Source organism: Mandrillus leucophaeus, unplaced genomic scaffold (genome assembly GCF_000951045.1).
Source record: "Mandrillus leucophaeus isolate KB7577 unplaced genomic scaffold, Mleu.le_1.0 Scaffold3768, whole genome shotgun sequence".
NCBI lineage: Eukaryota > Metazoa > Chordata > Mammalia > Primates > Cercopithecidae > Mandrillus > Mandrillus leucophaeus.
Genome location: NW_012103996.1, coordinates 5,467 through 17,562, shown reverse-complemented (window position 1 = coordinate 17,562; position 12,096 = coordinate 5,467). Strand labels below are relative to the sequence as shown.

The window sequence follows — 12,096 nt, the reverse complement described above, 5'->3', positions numbered from 1 at the left end:
GCTGGCAAGGACTTTATTCATCATCTACTCCATACCCTCAGTAATTTACAGATGAAGAGTCTGGCCCAGGGCACCAATAATAATCACTACATGGTGGCAGTAACTACTATGTGCTTATAGCTTACAGTTCATAAAGAGATTTTACATTCAACAAATATTTATTGAACTAGGATGGAGGGTAAGACCTGGGGACATAGTGGTTAGACTTGAGTGCCCCCAGTTCTCAGCATTTCCACCACTGCTCCAGGGACTCTGCAGCCTCCTCTCTAGCACTTAGCCCCTGTAAAGGAGGAAGTCCCTTTGGCGAGGGATGTGAGATACTGTTTGGTCAATGACCATAGTCTGCCCTCCAGGGCCCGTGAAGATGGAGGAGACCTTGGGCAGAGTGAAGGGCAGTGCCAGGCCTGGTGCAGCTACTCCCTATCACATCTCTCCCAGGCTCCTCCAGCCTCACCTGGTGGACTCCATGAGGACCACAGGCCTCACCTCCATGGGCAGTCTCAAAACATTTGCCCTCCTGTGGGCTGTCACGTACATGTACCCAGACTTTCTTGGAGAAGAAATTCTGAAGAAGCAAAAGCAACCAACTCAAAACTCCCACTTCCCCCAGAAGAAAACGTGGGCAAGCAGATGCAAAAAGGCAGCAGCCAAAGTCTGCGCGTTCCTGCGGGGGCCAGGGGAGGGGCGAGCCCTACGGAAAACTTGAACAGAGAGCGCTTTGAACACCCGCCTGCCCGGGAAGGCAAGGGCGGAAGGTAGCTGGCTGCTGGGCGCGGCGGCGGAGGGAGGCGAGCACAGCCACAGAGGACTCCCAGGTGGTCGAGGGCGGGGAGGGGGCGGGCCGGGAAGCAGCCCGCCCTTCGTCCTGCCCCCTCGCCCTAATCTTTGTCACCTCCGCTGGAAGGAGTGGAACCCAGACTTGCTGGTCTGAGCCATGCAAAAGGCGGGGCTGCTAGGCCACTGTGTCCCGGCATGGAAGTCGGTGCGGATGGCCAGCTCCCAGATGACCAGCTCCCGGATGACCCGCCGGGATCTGCTCGCGAATAAGGTGGCCCCTGGTAACGGCCTCCACCGACCGGTGAGTGTTCGTGCTGGAGTTTCGGAGGCTCTCGCTGCCTGCAAACAGGCACTGGTCTCTTCTTTGCCTCCAGTGCCTCTGTCCTTAGAACTCACGTGTGGCTGAAGTCTGGCCCTGGAAAAAAGTAGTCACGTGATCCGCCTGAACCCCCTCCAAATCCCCAGGCCCTGGGCCCTCCCTTGCTAGCCCTCATGTCCCTGCTGCCTCTGGCACAACTGTGCCACCTCCCTACAACCCCATCGATCTATTCCCCTCCTGGGTTCTGGGCTGCCCCAGTCAACCAGCCCCACCTAGCCTCTGGGAAAACCAGAAACTAGAAATCCAAGGAAATCTGGATTTCAAAATCCTATCCCAAGGCCTCCAGCTTTATGAAAATGTACCAGACACTCTATTTGGGCACCGGAAAGTCTCCAGGAACCCCTCCCCCTTACCTAGATGGGACACAAGAGCCATGTGTCAAGATTTTTCTTTAGTTCGGTACACCTGGGCCTACCTTGCCCAGGCTGTTTCTCACCCACCACTCTTCTCTATCCTGGTTCTCATTTCTACAGGACTTTGCTAGATGCCAGCTCTCCACAAAGCTAAAATACAAAAGTAGGTAAAATGCTAATGACTGACAAGTGCAGAATGTGTAACTCTTCCTCCCAAGGCAATATTTACATTTCTGACCGGAGACCATCTTTTCACATGCACCCCAAAAAATAACTAAAGATAGAATTTTGAGAATGTGGTAGACTAGTAAGAAAGAAACCTGGGGGCAGGGCTGTTCTGAGTGAGATCCTCAAATCACGGAAGTGGCTGCTGCACACTCAGCTCATTTCTCACCTCTCAGTCCCAACAGGGGATGAAGCCTGTCACCTGTGGTGGGAACTGTGGAAAGTGATGTAAGTTCTTGGGAACTGAGGCTGTGGTTCCAGATCATGATAAAAATAAGTAAATGAGCGCCAAAAAGGCCATGCCATCAAGCCTGTTTTACACAGAGTAGAGACACGTGGAGGTCATATAGGGAGAGAGCCTGAATTCAAACCCAGGCAGTCTAACTTCACAGCACATGCTTCGACCCCTTCCCCTGCACAGGCCTTGGCAGTCTTTGTCTCTTTCTACTCACAGGATCGGCTTTGCCATCGCCCGGCGTCTGGCCCAGGACGGGGCCCATGTGGTTGTCAACAGCTGGAAGCAGCAGAATGTGGACCAGGCAGTGGCCACGCTGCAGGGGGAGGGGCTGAGCGTGACAGGCACCGGGTGCCATGTGGGGAAGATAGAGGACCCGGAGTGGCTGGTGGCCACAGTGAGCTCCAGGGAAATGGGCACAGAGCCAAGAGGTAGAAAAAGGAGCCAGCCTGATCCTCCTTCCCTGCTTTCCTGGACAGCCTTGGTGAGATCCAATGCAATGCTGTTAACTAAAACATAACAGTGCATTCTGCATACCCACACCAGCCCACCGGTACATTTTTATTGTGTGCCTTTCTATTATGTCCATATACTAACGTTGGAGAATCATCCCATCCCAATCAGAGAATGTTAAAACATTCTAATGCTTCAACCCTTGAGTACCACAGAGAAACAGCTGGTACTGGTTCTCTACTAATTTTCCATCTAATTGGACAGATGAGAAGGGTAAATCCAATCACAAAATAGATGTTCCCACCCATGAGCTAATAATCCCCTATTCAGCTTATAGAGTCAGGTCCCTGTTTCAACCACTTACTATGTGCCATTTCCTGTGTTCAGAGCCTTACAAAGGTTGTCTCTAGGCCTGACAACAACCCAAGCAAGGCAGGGACTATTCTCTCAGTCTGTAGAGACTGGCTCAGACAGCTGGAGCAACTTCCCAAGGTCCCACAGCCAGTAAGGAAAGAGCCGTGATTCAACCCAGACCTCCCAAGCTCCCTTCCTTTATTGGCTGCCTACAGACTACCAGGTACTGGACTTTAGTCTCAAAGAAAGTATATAAGTCAATGTCACAATTAGTAGTGGACACCAGCCTTGCAGCTGCTGAAGAAAATATGAACCATCCAGCAAAGGAAGCTCCTCTTCCCTTGAGGCTCAGGGCACACTTTATTCCCCAGAGTGGAAGGGAGAATCTACCCAAAAGTGGAAAGTACAGGATTGTGCTAACAGATTGGAAGGTTGGCAGAAATAATTTGCATAATCTTAGAAGAAGGGGATCTTAAGCAATAGTAGATAGTAGTGTGGTAGACAGTATAGGGTAATTTCGTTTTTAAGGAACTTTCTGGCAAATGCTCAAATGTGCGTTGGAAAGAGCCAAATGTGAGTCCTAGAAAGTCACCTTGCCTGGCCTAGGTTGGTGGACAGAGCCCAAGATTGGGGACTTGATCCTGATGGTTGAAGGATCAGTGAGTCTGGGTCAATCAGTGACTAACCATATCACATGTAAGTAGCAATGTAATGTGAAAATCCTGGTGGAAATACATCCTGTGGCCCCCACCAGGTTCACTTAACAGGGCCTACAGGCCTGGCCCAGAAGTGGTACTTGAGCTAAACCTTTAGGAATGGATGGGAATGTTCAGATGGAATAGAGATGAGGTTCCAGATAACTCTGCAAAATGAGCAGACAGCCAAGGAGGAGCTGAAGGAAAGAGGAGCACTGGCAGACCCCAGTGGAGAGGACAAGCTTAGGAGTACTAATGAGAATGGGCTGCCTTGGAAAGATAGAGGCCATGGGCCTCTATATCCTTTTTTTTGTTTTTATTTTTTTACTTTTTTTTTTCTTTTTTTGAGACAGAGTTTCACTCTTGTTGCCTAGGCTGGAGTGCAGTGGCACCATCTCGGCTCACTGCAACCTCGGCGTCCAGGTTCAAGCAATCCTCATGCCTCAGCCTCCCGAGTAGCTGGGATTACAGGTGCCTGCCACCATGCCCAGCTAATTTTTGTATTTTAGTAGAGACGGGGTTTCACCATGTTGGCCAGGCTGATCTTGAACCCCTGAACTCAGGTGACCCACACCTTGGGCCTCCCAGAGTGCTGGGATTACAGGTGTGACCCACCACGCCCAGCCATAGCTTCTTAAAAGGATATGTTAAGGATGTTAAAAGGATATGGCCTCTTGTTTACCCATTCTTGTAGGAAATAAGAAGCCATGTAAGGTTTTGAGGAAGAGAAAGATGGTTATTAAGAAAGATAATATGGCTCTGGTAGGAAGGATATACAGAGAAAACACTGAATCCAGGACATCAGTGAGGAAGCTGTTGCTGTCATCCAGGTTTAGAGCAGTGGTGGTGGGACTGGAACAGATGTGCCCAAGAGACATTTAGTGGGAACGAACCAAGATTTTCCAACCCCATGTCAAAAAGTGGGAAACATGAGCGAAGTCAAAAATGACTCTCAGGTAGTTTGTGTGACCATTGTCAGAGAGGAGAATGATAGAATACTTGTCAGCTATTTGAAATGTCTTCTGCCAATTGCCACATGTTACCCTGCAATGAGAAAAGCCACTGCCCTGAGAATGGTTACTACCCAGTGGCCTCCTCATCTGCACCACAAAGCTTCTAAGTGTGTGGTAAGCGGAAACCAGATTAGCTGCCTATCTGCTTGATTATATTTTTTCTTAAAAATGTATAACTATCAGAACACAGAGCAAACACCTCCTAACCGCTTTAGTGTAGTGATCACACAATTTAGAACAAGACTGAGAAGACACCTTTTTTTTTTTTTTTCCCCCCCCAGAGACAGAGCCTCACTGTTTCCCTGGCTGGAGTGCAGTGGCATGATCATAGCTCACTGTAACCTCCAACTCTTGAGCTCATGCAATCCTACCACCTCAGCCTCCCAAGTGGCTAAGACTATAGGCATGCACCACCACACCAGTTCATTTTTAAAATTTTCTGTAGAGTTGGAGCTTTATTGCCCAGGCTGGTTTTGAACTCCTGGCCTCTAGCAATCCACCCCACTGGGCCTACCAAACTGCTAGGATTATAGGTGTGAGCCACCACACCCAGCCTCATTCTTCTTTTATGGTTTCCTATCTCTGTTCAATCAAAACCCAGCCTTCTCCCGTCTCTGTGCTGACAGACCTAGAAGGAGAGGGGCATGGGGTATACAGCAGAGTAGAAAATGTCTCCAGGTGATTCTAGAGCAATCCACTGTCTTCTCCCAGCTCAAACACACGTGCACTGAGCACAGCGCACATCACTTATTAACTTATTCTGCACCTCCCTAGTAACAAGTCCATTGGTGAGACTTATACAGAGCCAAGGCAGGTGACTGGGCTTTGCACCAGGATACCAAAATTTAAAGGGTGCAAGAAAGTATTAATACTGGTTTCAAAAGAGTATATGACTTTAATTTTTCTTAGATTTAATTTTGTTGACAGCCCAGGCATACGTTCAACCGCATAAAAACAATTGAACTTAGCACCTAGTTAACAAGAATAAGTAGTTAAAACGGGAAGCTAGCAGATGGTGTACATTGTTAATAACACCCCTCTGTGTGCCAGATCTGAAGCACAAAGTTGACCAAGGGCCCATGTACTGCTACTTGTTCAAGGCATTAAAATTGCCAGTTCTGAGCAAATGCAAAGTCTGGTTTCAGGGTCACTTTGTACTGAAAACTCTTGTTGGCAGATTCTGCTTGGCCATTCATTACACTAGCACACACCTCACTACCTACTTATACCTTATTAAGGAGGTGAGATGTTGCCTTTCTTGACTTTCTCAGTTTAGATGTCAGTTTCTGCCTTAAATCTTTCATGCCTCCAGGTCAAAAGAGAGAGAGAGAGACAGAGAAAATGACATTATAACCAAATATGGAATTGCTTTAACTTCAGGCTGGTATCTTCTCCCATCATGGCTCTCCTGGGCAGTCAGTTTCCTAATGACCCCAACTCACTTTCAGAGGGCTCTTATGAATTAGCAGTGTGCTACAGAATGGGAGACTGACCTCAGTTCATCCACTGCTAACTAGCTTTGTGCCCTGAACAAATCACTTCACCCCTCCCAAACACAGAATAAGCAGGCCTCCTGTTCTTAGCTAGCCCCAGTGTGTCACTACTGAACTATATGGTCTTGAGAAAATTCCCTGAACCTGTTTCATCATCTCCACCTTACATTGGAATAGATGATCTCAAAGACCCCTCCAGTGGTAAGTTTCTACAGCTCTATTTAAGCCGATTTTTCCATTCAGGTAAGTGTGGACAGATTGACTTTGAGATAAGGGTAATTTATTCAAGGTGAACTGGACAGTAAGCACTTGGAGAAATGGGGGTGGAACTCAGTGTGAAAGGAAGAGGAGGGGTCTGGAAATAGATTTGGAGGTGAGACTTGAAATCATGAGAATGAAGGAGCTTCCCAAAGGGAGAGTGTAAAGAAGAGAGCAAAGGCTCAGAGACAGCCTTAGAAGAATAGAAGGTGGGAAGAAAAGACTGCAAAATAAATAAGGCCAACTTCCTGGTGGCTCGCACCTGTAACACTTTGGGAGGCCGAGGCAGGTGGATGGCTTGAGCTCAGGAGATCGAGGCCAGCCTGGGCAACACAGCAAGACCCTGTCTCTAAAAAAAATACAAAACTTGGCCGGGTGTGGTGGCATGCACTTGTAGTTTGAGGTACTTGGGGACTGAGACAGGATGATGGCTTGAACTCAGTAGGTCAAGGCTGCAGTAAGCTAAGATCATGCCACTGCACTCCAGCCTGGGTAACAGAACAAGACTCCATCTAAAAAAAGAAAGAAGCCAACCTTAAATGCTTAGCAGCAGATCTTAGGGTAGTTTTGAAGAAAAGATGTTTTTAAAAAGAGAAGTTATTTTGATGATAGTTCCTAAGAAGGAAGGTTTTGTCGTCATTGTTTTTGTTGTCATTTTTAATATAAAGAAAAAGTCTGTGTGGCCCAGGCTTCTCTCAAACTCCTCAACTCAAGTGATTCTCCCACCTTGGCCTCCCAAAGTGCCATGATTCCTGGCGTGAGCCACCGCGCCTGGCTCAGAAGGAAGTTTTTATCAACATGGATAAATGCACCTCCCTTACTTACTGCAACCCTGGTCCAGACCTCACCCCTCTCTTTAGGCTGTGAAGCTTCATGGCGGTATCGATATCCTAGTCTCCAATGCTGCTGTCAGCCCTGTCTTTGGAAGCCTAATGGATATCACCAAGGAGGTGTGGGACAAGGTGAGAGGGGATTAAAGCAGCAGGGGGCGGGCCTCAGAACACATTCAGCACAAACTCTGTCTGCTTTTAGAATGTGTTTGTCAAGGGCAGTGTAAATGTGAGGACTCTTTGCCACATGCCACACACCTGGAATGTACCTGGTAAAGGGTGGGTGGGGGCAGCTTCCTCTGTCCCTGCCCTTCTGGTTCGCTTCTGCTGCTCCTACTACTGTCTGCTTCCATCTGCTCTTCACTATCCGCCGTCTACTCCCCTCCCCAGACTTCCTCCCCGGCATGCTCTTCTGCCTTGTTGATTTCCAACAGAGATGTGGCAGCTAATATGCTAAAACTACAATGCTTAAACTTACACACCCACCTGTCCCCCTTTCAGCTGCCAAAAAGGAATCATGTTTCATTAGTTGGGAAATATTAAAAGCTGCTAGTTAAGTAAAATACTAATTCTGGTTAAATGACCAGTGTCCACTTTATAACATACATCCTTTAAAAAAATAAAAATAAAAACCTATATCATTTTTTTCTTAACTGCAGTGTCAAGACAATCTGAGACTCGGATGTCTAAATTCAAGTGGTAGAATATTGGGTTTTATGTGAAAATATATAATTACATTATATTCATAATATATTTCACAGCCATTCTTTAATTATAGAGCTTTAATTAAAATATTTGTCCTTGTTTATTAAGGTTAATACTCCCACATGATTTGGAAATGCTAATTTTTTATGATTTCCCATGGTTTTGCTTTTTACTCTGATGTTGTATTAGTTTGTTCTGCGTTGCTATAAAGGAATACCTGACCTGGGCAATTTATAAAAGAAAGAGTTTCGTTTTGGCTTAGGGTTCTGCAGACTGTAGAAGCAGCATGGTGCCAGTATCTGCTTCTGATGAGGCCTCAGGAAGCTTACAATCACTGCAGGAGGCAAAAGAGAGCAGGTGTGTTACATGGCAAAAGAAGAAGTAAGAGAGATACCAGGCTCTTTTAAACAACTAGTTCTGGCATGAACTAATAGAGTGAGAACTCATTGCCACAGGGAGGGCACCAAGACATTCATAAGGGATCCACCCCCATGATCCAAACACCTCACACCAGGTCCCACCTTGAACACTGGTGATCACATTTCAACATGAGATTTAGAGGGCACAAACATAACTATATCAGATGTCATCAAAAATTCCTCAACACTAGTTTCAGGACGTGAAAATACTATGATTTATTTACTAGTGTTTCATACACATAAAGACCAAAGTGCCAAAATGTTCTCCAATGAGCTACTTTTTGATTCTGATAGTCTTTTTCCCTCTTTCTTTTTCTTTCCTCTTTTTTTTTTTTTTTTTTTTCTCGCTGTGTCACTGAGGCTGGAGTGCTGTGGTGCGATCTCAGCTCACTGCAACCTCTGTCTCCCAGGTTCAAGCAATTCTTGTACCTCAGCCTGCCAAGTACCTGGGACTATAGGCATGTGCCACCACGTGTGGCTAATGTTTTGCATTTTTAATAGAGACAGGGTTTCACTGTGTTGCCCAGGCTGGTCTCAAATTCCTGACCTCAACTGATCTGCCCCACTCGGCCTCCCAAAGTGCTGGGATTATAGGCGTGAGCAACTGCAGCCAGACAGATTCTGATAGTCTTTAAAATAGAGGAACATCATTCATGAACAGTCTGAATAGAGACCATATGAAAGTCAGTTTTAAACTAAGTACAGGCACACCTCAGAGATATTGTGGGTCTGGTTCCAGGCCACCACAATAAATTCAATATTATAATAAAGTAAGTCACATGAATATTTTGATTTCCCAGTGCATATAAAAGTTATGTTTACAGTATAATGGTCATCTAATAATAGTCTATAAAATGAGAAATAGCATTATGTCTTTAAAAGCATATACATATCTTCATTTTAAAATACTTTATTGCTAAAAAATGCTAACAATCATCTGAGACTTTAGAAGCTGTAATCTTTTTGCTGGTGGAGGGTCTTGTCTCCACATTGATGGTGACTGACTTAGGGTGGTGTTGCTGAAGGCTGGGGTGGCTGTGGCAATTTCTTCAAATAAGCCAGCAGTGAAGTTTCCCACATCAGTTGATTCTTCCTTTCACAAACGATTTCTCTGTAGCATGCAATGCTGTTTCATAGCATTTACCCACAGTAGAACTTCTTTCAAACTTGGAGTCAATCCTATCAAACTCTGCTACTGCTTAATCAACTAAGTTCATATAATATTCTAAATCCCGTGTTGTGATTTCAACAATGTTCATGGCATCTTCACCAGAAATAGATTCCATCCCAAGAAACCACTTTCTTTGCCTATCCATAAGAAGCAACTCCTCAGCCGTTTACATTTTGTCATGAGATTGCAGCAATTCAGTCCCATCTTCAGGCTCCACTTCTAGTTCTCTTGCTATTTCCACCACATCTGCAGTTCCTTCCTGTGATGCAGTCTTGAACCCCTTCACATCATCCATGAGGGTTGGAATCAACTTCTTCCAGACTCCTGTTAATGTAGATATTTTGACCTCCTCCCATGAATCACAAATATTCTTAATGGCATCTAGAATGGTGAATCCTTTTCAGAAGGTTTTCAGTTAACTTTGCCAAGATCCATCAGAGGAGTCACTATCTATGGCAGCTATAGACTTACAAAAGGTACGTCTTAAATAATAAGTCTTGCAAGTCAGAATTACCCCCGATCCATGGGCTGCAGAATGGATGTTGTGTTAGCAGGCATGAAAACAACATTAATCTCCTTGTACATCTCCATCAGAGCTTTTGACTGACCAGGTGCACTGTCAAGGAGCAGTAATAGTTTGAAAGGAATATTTTTTTCTGAGCAGTAGCTATCAACAGTGAGCTTTAAATGTTCAGTTAACCATGCTATAAACAGTGTACTGTTATTCAGGCTTTGTTTTCCATTTATAGAGCATGGGCAGAGTAGATTTAGCATAAATCTTGAGAACCATAGAATTTTCAGAATGGTAAATGAGCATTGGCTTCAACTTAAAGTCACTGGCTGCATTAGCCCCTAACAAGAGAATAAGCCTGTCCTTTGAAGTTTTGAAGTCAGGCGTTGACTTCTCCTCTCTAGCTATTAAAGCCCTACATGGCATCTTCTTCCACTAGAAGGTTGTTTCATCTACAGGAAAATCTGTTGTTTGGTGTAGCCACCTTCATCACTGATCTTAGCTAGATCTTCTGGATAACTTGCTGCAGCTTCTACATCAGCACTTGCTGCTTCACCTTGCACTTTTATGTTACAGAGATGGCGTCTTAAACTTCATGAACCAACCTCTGCTAGCTTCCAACTTTTCTTCTGGAGCTTCCTCACCTCTCTCAGCCTTCAAAGAATTAAAAAGTTAGGGCTTTTTTCTGATTAGGTTTTGGCTTGAGGGAATGTTGTGGCTAGTTTGATCTTCTATCCAGAACACTAGAACTTTCCCTCTATATTAACAATAAAGCTGTTTTGCTTTCTTATCATTTATGTATTCACAGAAGTAGTACTTTTAATTTCCTTCAAGAATTTTTCCTTTGCACTCACAATTTGGCTAACTGGTGCACATGGCCTAGCTTTCAGCCTGCCTCAGCTTTCAACATGCCTTCCTCACTAAGCTCAATTATTTCTAGCCTTTGATTTAAAGTGCAAGATGTGTGACTCTTCCTTTCACTTGAACACTTTGAGGCCATTATATGGTTATTAACTGGTCTAATTTCAATATAAATGTGTCTCAGGGAATATGGAGGCCCACAGAGAGGGAGAAAGATGGGAGAAGGGCAGAGCAATCAGAACGTACAACATTTATCGATTAAGTTCACCTTCTTTTCTGGGTGTGGTTTGTGGTACCCCAAAACAATTATAATAAAAACATGAAAGATCACTGATCACAGATCACCATAACAAATATGATAATGATGAAAAAGTCTGAAATATTCCAAGAATTATCAAAATGTGACCCAGAGACAAAGTGAGCACATGCCATTGGAAAAATAGCTCCAATTAATGCAGGGTTGCCATGAACCTTCCATTTGTAAAACACACAGTATCTGCAAAGCATAATAAAATAAGGTGTGACTGTACCTTTCCTTTTAGTTTATATATTTTTTTAAATATCACAGCACATCAAATCCAAACATAATGGCTGATCCTTGATTGAGCTCTGGACTTTAAAAAACACAACACACATTTGGGGGACAAATGAGGCCTATATATTAGATAGCATTATCATCATTGTCAGACTCTTGGTTGTGATAACAGATTATGGTTGTGTAAAAGAACATCCTTACTCTTGGGAAATGTATGCTAACTATTTAAGGATAGAGCACTGTAATATCTGCAACTGCGTTTACTTATTTTAATTAATTAATTAATTAATTTTTTTGAGATGGAGCTTTGCTCTATTACTCAGGCTGTAGTGCAGTGGTGCTATCTCGGCTCACTGCAACCTCCACCTCCCGGGTTCAAGCTATTCAGCTGTCTCATCCTCCTGAGTAGCGGGGACTACAGGCACATGCTACCACGTCTGGCTAATTTTTGAATCTTTAGTACAGACGATATTTGCCATGTTGCCCAGGCTGATCTTGAACTCCTGGCCTTAAAGTGATCCACCCACCTTGGCCTCCCAAAGTGCTAGGATTAAAGGCATGAGGCACCACTTCCACCTCTGAGTTTCTTCTTTTTAATTTACATTTTTTTATTTTTGTTCTTAGTAATTTTTCATTTTATTACATAAAATCAGAAAACTTGCAACTGAGTTGCAATGGTTCATTTAAAAAACTGTACAGAAATACAGAGAGGACAAATAGGACAAAATGTGGACAACTGGTGAATCTAAGTGAAGGATCTCCAGATATTCGTTGTACTTCTATTTCCAATTTTTCTGTAAGACTGAAATATTTTAATATAAGCAGTTGT

The 12,096-nt window shown here is 44.4% G+C and overlaps 1 pseudogene; it reads left to right on the top strand.

Moving 5' to 3' along the window:
• The first annotated feature begins 934 nt into the window (after positions 1-934).
• LOC105546968 overlaps positions 935-12,096 on the top strand; it is a 13,917-nt pseudogene continuing 2,755 nt past the window's right edge.